This window comes from Phoxinus phoxinus (assembly GCF_949152265.1).
Source record: "Phoxinus phoxinus genome assembly, chromosome: 9".
Taxonomy (NCBI): domain Eukaryota; kingdom Metazoa; phylum Chordata; class Actinopteri; order Cypriniformes; family Leuciscidae; genus Phoxinus; species Phoxinus phoxinus.
In genome coordinates, this window is record NC_136884.1 from 29,531,228 (window position 1) to 29,540,143 (window position 8,916).

General features: G+C 42.4%; 1 long non-coding RNA gene across 5 annotated transcripts; it reads left to right on the forward strand.

Annotated features, from left to right (window-relative positions):
• Positions 1-1,919: 1,919 nt before the first annotated feature.
• On the forward strand, positions 1,920-7,451 carry LOC307003745. Of its 5 annotated transcripts, none has more exons than XR_013798794.1 (4): positions 1,920-2,020; positions 2,199-3,498; positions 3,627-3,791; positions 3,877-7,451. It is a non-coding gene; the product is annotated as an uncharacterized lncRNA (long non-coding RNA). The 5 variants fall into 5 exon arrangements; XR_013798796.1 differs by having other exon boundaries at positions 1,926-3,498; positions 3,877-5,335; positions 5,530-7,451; XR_013798797.1 differs by having other exon boundaries at positions 1,926-3,498; positions 3,877-4,268; positions 5,098-7,451.
• The last annotated feature ends 1,465 nt before the right edge of the window (positions 7,452-8,916 follow it).

Genomic DNA, 8,916 nt, shown 5'->3' on the forward strand with positions numbered 1-8,916 from the left:
TGTCAAACAAAACAGGATTCGTCGACACTCAAGCAATCAGAATATCCGTCATTGTAGTGGTGACGTCACCTTTGTTTCCTTGTATGTGATTGGCTGAAACATTTTCTTTAGCCGCACAAGAAAAGAAAAAAACGACAACGAAGCGGAAAAATTATAAGTCGTTTTTTCGCCGCAGCACATTCGCGTTCAGTGTGAAAGCACTCATTACACAAACAGCTGATCAAAAAATAAAACCATCGCGCAAATTATTCGTGCGTCAAAATCGTGTCCAGTGTGAAAGGGCCTTAATGCAATATTTGCAACAATTTTCCAAAAGTCATAAATATACAAAAATTCTCACATGATGATGCATTTACTGGAGAAGCAAAATTACTTGTTTTCTCTTAATAATTATCTTTATAATAATAGTTAATATGTTCATTTTTGTTATCCCACTGCCAAATATTTAGCTTGTTTTAAGCATAAACTAATTTTGGAATTAGTTTTAGAAAACAAGACTTGCTGTTTTGCTTTTCTACCAAATGCGTCTGTCACAGGTCGGGGCGGGCCAAGCCAGACTGCACCCACCCCTGAAAACCGGGAACCACCTCGAGGAACGTGTCAAAGGACCAGACAGACAAGAGAATAAAAATAATAACAGTTTCTTTTATTATATTAAAAGTGGGAAATTGAATAGGTCCTAATTAAAATCGTCTTCTAGCCACCAGGGCAGTTCAAGCGTCTCTGGACCTCCTGGGATGGGAGGAGAGGAACGATCGTGGCGGGCCGGGGGCTCGTTGAAGGGGGCTCAGGGGAGGTCCTCGCGGCGTCCAGGTAAGTCACTCGGTAGGTACTCAGGTGTGGGGGCCAGCGAGTCCCTTCTCTTCTTCTTGAACAGGACAGAGGCTTCCCATAGGGCGTGTGGAGACCACTTCTCTCTTCCTGAACAGGGCAGAGACTTCCCATAGGGCGTGTGGGGACCACCAGGCGGGGAGGACACTTTGGGCGAAACGCTCCACTTCGGCTGAGCACTGAAACAGTACAGGAAGGTCTTAACGGTTGCAACAGTACATGAAACTTCAACTGATATACCTCTCTCTTCTTCTGAACAGGGCAAAGGCTTCCAACAGGGGCGTGTGAAGACCACAAGGCGGGGAGGACACTTGAGCAAAACGCTCTACTTGGCTGGACACTGGAACAAACACAGCACGACTTTAACAGTTCAGCGATATATGAAGCACTCAGCGTTAACAGAGCCGGGTCTGCTCACGGAGGAAGTTGGGCTCTTGCTTTATCAAAACCTTCCTTTGGAGACAGCGGGTGGAAGACTGTATGGGAAGAGTGCACGGCAGACTTCTATTATTTCTCCACACAACAGTTTCACTTCACAGCACAAACCGGGTGAATCGTCACTTCAGGCATTGTAATTCCACTCACACACCGTGCATTAGGGCCAGCACTCACCCACAGGTCTTTCTCCCACCAGGTCGGACCTCGTCTTTGGTCAGGACTTGACTTCACTCCAAGAAAAGCAGAAGAACGGTGCAGCGGTTGTTATATTCAGCAAAGAGAGGACTGAAGTTGGAGACAGATCAACAATTCACTCGGTGTGATAGATCACTCGTGCCACACACTTCCAAACTCTCAACACCACTTCAGTGTTAGTGCATATAAACAACGGATCCAATACTCATCACTTGCGTCTTTCCCACTGCTGACGATATTCCTTAGGTTTTCGCTGACAAATCCTTCAATCCTTCCTTTCTCTTCAAGCCTCAATAAAAGGAACAACCCGCTGTCCAACACAGTCTCACACGGGAGGAGAACCCCCAGGTGGGGAGGAGAACCACCCCACAGTCTGTTTTCTCTCTGTTTTTAAAGCCCCATCTGAATATGTGCCCCTCTCACAGCGTTCCCTGTGATTGCCCCACACCTGCTGTCACTCAGGCAATTGGCCTCGCTGCCATGGCAACAAATTCGCAGTGCATTCACCAGTTCTTGGTCCCGTTCAGGTTTTTGTCACCCCGTGACACGTCTGAATGTAAGATTTTTTTATTTTATATTTAAACTGGAAAACTAGATAAAAAAATACTATATATTATATATACATTAAAACTAAATGTCGGAATTTCGTTTTTCTCCCCAATATATCATGCATTGCTAGTCTCATTTTGTATGGTTAGAGTGTTGCAATAAATAGCTGTATTTTTCTCCTCAAGGTGGCAAAGAAAACCCATTTACAGTTTCACCTAGTTACCACAACTGGTCCAAAAACAAGGGAATCGGCCATGGTATTAAACACAGAGAGTGCCAAGATTAAATCCTCAAAAGATGGGAGTGACATTGATGTGCCTTTTACTGAGGAAAGACTTGGTGATGAACTGCTCCACCTCAAAGTAAATAGTTGTTTAATTTGTTCAGAAGGGTTTGGGTTTACCACATTAAGCTAGTATTGCACTGTTGGCTGCATAGCCCAGTGGTATGTATAGGGTCTATTAATAAATATTATAATTTTATAGTCATTTATTTTTGCTGAACCTACTCACAAATTTGCATATTTGATCAGATATTTTCGATTTGAAAAACCTATGTCGACAGTGTGGGGTCGATAATGTTGGATCCAAAATGGATCTCGTTCTCAGGCTTCGTAATAAAATGTCAAACAGAGTGACTTACAACAAGGTGTATGAACAGGTGCTTCTGGTGAGTGATGTTTTTTGTTACTCGATGAAGTTAACAATACAGTACTACAAAATAAACATTAATGAAATATATGACAAACTGCCTAAAAAAGAAATTACTCGTACTTATATATTTTCATGTGTGTTATTGGAATGGTTTCACTGATCTTTCAGAAAATGTACTTTTCATTCAATTGTTTAGTATGCTTTTAGGGTGGCCTGGGCGTAATAATGTGTCCTTGTGGTTTTGTGTACTCTACTAAATTTAACTTGAGAGCAGAGAGTCCCCGTGACTTTGCAGACCTTCTCTTGTCTTGGAAACACTTTCCAAATATCAAAATTTATGATTACCCTAGAGGATTAGTGGCACACACAAATAATCGAAAACCACTTCACCCACCTTTCCATCATCCCTTTGAGGGCAGAGTACAAGACCCCTCCTCTGAAAACATACAAAAAGCAAAATAAGGAAAGCTAAAGGTTCTTCTTCCCTGGCTGGCTTTACCCATTGGCCACCCATTTTGGCCACCCATTGATAGGGTCCTGAGAGTTCTATTGCCTGTGTGACGTTTTCCACCAAAGCAATAGTAAAGACAAGGGAGATGTCCTGCGCACTATTGGTCTTGTACCAGAGCTGGCTGGAAAGATCAATAGTCAGTGTGCAGAGCAGGTGTTTTCTGAAGTAAAGAGAAACAATTACTTCATGAATATGCTAAGACCTTCTGCACACATTTTTCTTGCTCAAAACATCCTTCAGCACGGAATCTCACACGGAACACGAAGACGTTTTTGCAAAAGTCTCATTTGCAATTAGACTCCAATGGAAAGATCATACTTGGTAATGTATAAATATTCTATTAATGTGCTGCATAGGTCATTCCATTCTATTAATTGTACTTACTATATCTTTATAACACATGAGTAGGAGCAGAACCAGAACCAAATGTGAGACCAAATTATCCAAAGACAACAGGCAGGTGGAAATTCTGAGCCGGGTCCTTCTGAAACTTAAATTCTGAGGATGCCCCCCCGGGGACCCCGAAGCGCCCCGCCACCTCCTCCGGGCCAAAGGGGACCAGTAAGCGTCCGTCCCCCGCCGCCAGCACTCCGCCGATGGCAGACTCCGATTCGGTAAGTCCAACTTTTGGTGGGTCTGTTTAACCGTTTGTCTGATCTGACGGCCTGCATACATGTCTTTGCTGTCCTTGTGTTTCAGTGGGGCGGGGCGGTAATCCGGAGCGCGAATGGAGGACACCTGTGCTTCGAGTGTCTTCCTGATAAGAGCTTCCTGCTTCCTGCCTTGGAGAAAGAGAGGGGGTTTCTCTCTCCCGCGTGTCCCTCTCTGTTATGCTTTATGATTTGTTTGCTTTTGCCGGCATTTTGTGTTTAATTTGTTAAATAAACGGTTATCTTTTGATTAAGTTGTTGCATCCTACCTTTTTTGTCACAACCTATGAGCTGGGTCGTGACACTGACGATGTGTGCGTGTTCGCTGATTCTTTGCCCTTCTCTCGCTCTCAGCAGGAGCCTAGCCCAGCGAAGCGGCGGCAGAGGGTCCTTATACAACTGAACCTGGAATGGCGGTCAACGGGACATTTGCGCCATATAGTGGGTTATTGGACAAATAGTGGGTTTGTGGGACAAGGGGCGTGGCCTGGGAGTGGGGTGGGGGGTCAACGGGACCTTTGCGCCATATAGTGGGTTAGTGGGACGGGGGGTGCGTGGCGCCTCACCTAGGACAAAGTCTGAACTGCATCTGGGGGCCTCAGCCTTTGGGGGGCTCCCGTCGGCGCACGTCCGCCAACCAACGGGCGCGAACCCGCTCCCCAATGGCCGTTCGGACGTTTTCTAAAGTTACGGACTAGCTAGAGGAAGTGGGCGCAAATCCAAAGATCATTTTGATCTTAGTCTTTATCAATCCCTCCTCTCTTCCTTCTTCTGTCTCTTGCATGCTTTTCAAAACCTTCTCCCCCCTTCTTAACCCTCCTCCTTCATCAACCCAAACAGCTGATGATTTTGCCACATTCTTCATAAACAAAATTACCACCATCAGCGGCCAATTTACCAATCCACAAACTAACATACACATTTTACCAGCTAACACACACACTCTACCCTCCTTCTCCTTGCTTTCAGAGACAGAAGTCTCCAAACTCTTCCTTTTCAAACTACCTGTCCGCTTGATCCTATTCTCTCTAACCTACTTCAAGCTATTTCTTCCTCTGTTATACCCACACTCACACACATCATAAACACATCTATTCACACTGGTACATTTCCCACAGCATTCAAGCAGGCTCGGGTAACCCCACTGCTTAAGAAACCCACTCTAAATCCAGCACATCTAGAAAATTACAGACCGGTATCCCTTCTTCCATTCGTCGCAAAAACACTTGAACGAGTTGTTTTCAACCAGATCTCCTCCTTTCTTACGCAGAACAACCTCTTGGACAACAATCAGTCTGGCTTCAAAAGCGGACACTCAACTGAGACTGCTCTGCTCTCAGTAATTGAAGCTCTGAGATTGGCAAGAGCAGCTTCCAAGTCCTCAGTTCTCATCCTGCTGGATCTGTCTGCTGCCTTTGACACAGTTAACCACCAGATCCTTCTGTCAATCCTAAAGATAAAGAGGATCTCGGGAACTGCACTCCAGTGGTTCAAGTCTTATCTCTCGGGTAGGTCCTTTAGGGTGTTGTGGAGGGGTGAGGTGTCTAAGACCCAACATCTAGCTACTGGTGTGCCTCAGGGCTCAGTGCTTGGACCACTTCTCTTCTCAATCTACATGACATCACTAGGGTCTGTGATTCAGAAACATGGCTTTTCCTATCACTGCTACGCTGATGACACACAACTCTACCTCTCATTCCAGCCGGATGATCCGACGGTAGCCGCTCGCATCTCAGCCTGCCTGACAGACATTTCTGGCTGGATGAAGGACCACCACCTTCAACTAAACCTTGCGAAGACAGAGCTACTTGTAATCCCGGCTAACCCAGCACTTCATCACAACTTCACCATTCAGCTAGGCTCGTCATCCATAACTCCATCAAGATCAGCCAGGAACCTTGGAGTTGTAATTGATTACCAATTGAATTTCACAGACCACATTGCTAGCACTGCCCGGTCATGCAGATTTGCCTTGTACAACATCAGAAGGATCAGGCCCTTCCTATCAGAGCATGCTACACAACTGCTTGTTCAGGCGCTTGTTCTATCCAGACTGGACTATTGTAATGCTCTCCTGGCTGGTCTCCCAGCTTGCACTGTCAAACCTCTGCAACTGATCCAGATGCTGCAGCTAGAGTGGTCTTCAATGAGCCGAAGAGAGCACACGTCACTCCTCTCCTCACAAAATTGCACTGGTTGCCGGTTGCCGCTCGCATCAAATTCAAGTCACTGACGTTTGCCTACAGAACAACCACTGGCACTGCTCCCTTGTACCTGAACTCATTACTTCAGACTTATGTGCCATCCAGAAACTTGCGCTCTGCAAGCGAGCGGCGTCTTGTGGTGCCATCTCAAAGAGGCACGAAATCTCTCTCTCTGACCTTTACCATGACTGTTCCCTGCTGGTGGAATGATCTGCCTAACTCAGCCAGAGCTGCTGCGTCCGTAGCCATTTTTAAGAAACTGCTGAAGACGTATCTTTTTCGGCAGCACTTGATCCAGTACTACTAACACTTTCTTCTCTATTCTAAAAAATAAATAAAAAATTGCGTTGGATTGTATTGTGAAGGGTCATAGGACTTAGATACTGTTGTCCTACTGCTAGTTGAATTGCTTCTATTGTTTCTAATTTGTAAGTCGCTTTGGATAAAAGCGTCTGCTAAATGAATAAATGTAAATGCCTGCATGGATGGACATAATAACTGTAAAGTATTAAAAATAGAATTGACTAATCTGAATCATATGAATAAGTAAATTTGAAATTGATGTACAAATTGGTATTATTTATTCACCAAAAAAAGTTGGACACAAAGTAAGGTGAATGTAAGAAAAACATTTCCCTTTATGTCTATGTTCTTCATCTCTGTAATCTGCCAATCATTCTGCTGTTATACAATTTATCAGTGATCAAGGATGTATGTTTTTACCATAACTAATAGCAAATGCTGAGAATCTGTCAGAATGTCAATCAAATTCAAATACTTACACAACAGCAGCAACAACGACCTGTTTACACTCAAACAAAATGGGGAAATAGGTCAGATAATACACGGGTATGGATGGATGGACATGCGTTTCTATTAGCTGCTAAAATAAGTAGCGTTAGCATTATTAATGTTAGTTTGGGATAAAATGAACGCAACCAACATTAGGTTTATTGTTACCATAAACTTATCTGATGGCGTCCCATATTTCATATAAACAGGAACAAAAAGCCCAATTTCATACCAAAATAACGAATACTTAAGATATAAGTTGTATATAACTTAGATATAAAATGTTTTTAACAAAACAAACCAATTAAGTTAGACGGAAGACAGAAACCGTTACCACAATCTCCTCACGAGACACATTATTAGCGTAATGCTTAATGGAAATTAATTATTAGTCATGTTTCAGCTATTATAAACATTTATAATCAAATAAGTTTAACTACATTCAACTCGTTGACCCACACACATTTTAATTACCTCAGACAGATTTTCTTACTCACCCAACCGACGCAAACAGCAGGCCTGGAACAATCCAGAATGACCACTCATAGTTATGCAGCATTCAAGAGTCTAATTGGCCAACCGTTATATTCGTATATACTAAAATCTAATACCCTTATAATCAAGTTTAATTAGTCAAAATACATTTATAATACATTCATTACAATTTAAAAAAAATATTTAATACAATAAAAAAAAAAAACAAGTTGAAAATATTTATCAAAACACGCCGGCGCACACATAAGCCCCGCGCAGGAGATGCGCGCACCCAGAGTCCGTTAAAAGCTGCGCACAGCCCATAGACAGCCACAGTAACAAATGGGGGCTCGTCCGCAATAGAAACGGAAAGGTTTAATTAATACATTAGGCAGCAAAAAGGGTAATAGGAAATCCGTGTATATCAGTGTTAAACCCTAATTCATTTAATAAAACAATTGCAGGCAAAATAGATTAAACAGGGATTTTTTTAAATGAAAGTCATTACAAGTTAAAAAAAAATATTGATCAAAGCGTGCTCACACACAGAGCAGGATATCCACCAGTCTGTTAAAAGCTGTGCAAAGCCTTTGTAATTTTAAATCAAATAAATTACAAGTTAAAAATATTTATTACAATAAATAAAAATAATTATTATTATTTATCAAAACGCACACACAGCGCAGGAGATACTAATCATATCATAAAATCAAATATTACTAATAATATAAAATTCCTTATCCGTTAAAGATATTTATAAACAAGCACAAGCACGCGCTCACGCACACACGCAGGGTAGCTACGCAGCAGGAGTCCCGCTTAAAAGATGTGCACAGCAGCAGTTCTCCACCGCTTACCAGAGAAGGCGCTATTGTTCCCCTGCTGGATTTAAAGGTGAGACGGAAGATATAACATGTATTGATGTATTTGAAACACTATGTATTTAGAAATGTTAATTTACACATAAATAAATAAATAAAAATAATAATAAAATCAGAAAGTTGCCCTTTCCACTAGCTGACAGGAAATTTTATTTTCTGAGGTAAAACTTTACTTCATTAGAAATTGTATAAATGACTTTCAATATATAAATCAACTACATGAATAAATAAATAAATTTGTGTGAAATATTAAGTAAAAAAAGAGAGAAATCCTGTCAGAGTATGAATTTTAAAAACTGAAATCTTGTCAGAGGCTGCTCTTTTTCCAATTCCTGGCAGGAAATGTAATTTGAGGTAAATTTTTACTTCACAAGAAATGTATTTACGCGATTATTAATTGGAAGTTGATTAACATTTTTTGTGATGTGAATATTTATTAAATAAAAACAATTCTGTCAAGATTGAAAAAGAGGGCCGTCTATAGTGTTATGGCTAAAGGCCTTTTTATGCTTCTGCGTCGAATCAACGGCGTACCCCCGCAGACCGTTCTGCGTCGACGCGAACCCCTCTCCGTCCCCTCCGCCGTAGCTCGACGTGCACCTCCAAAAAATTGTAACTACGCGTCGAGGCGACGCAGACCACAAGGGCTGTGATACCGCCCCCCTAGCGTTCTCGCGGTGAAATGCACCGCGATGCAACACAACCCGACGCAGAACCATAAAACGGCCACGACGCCGT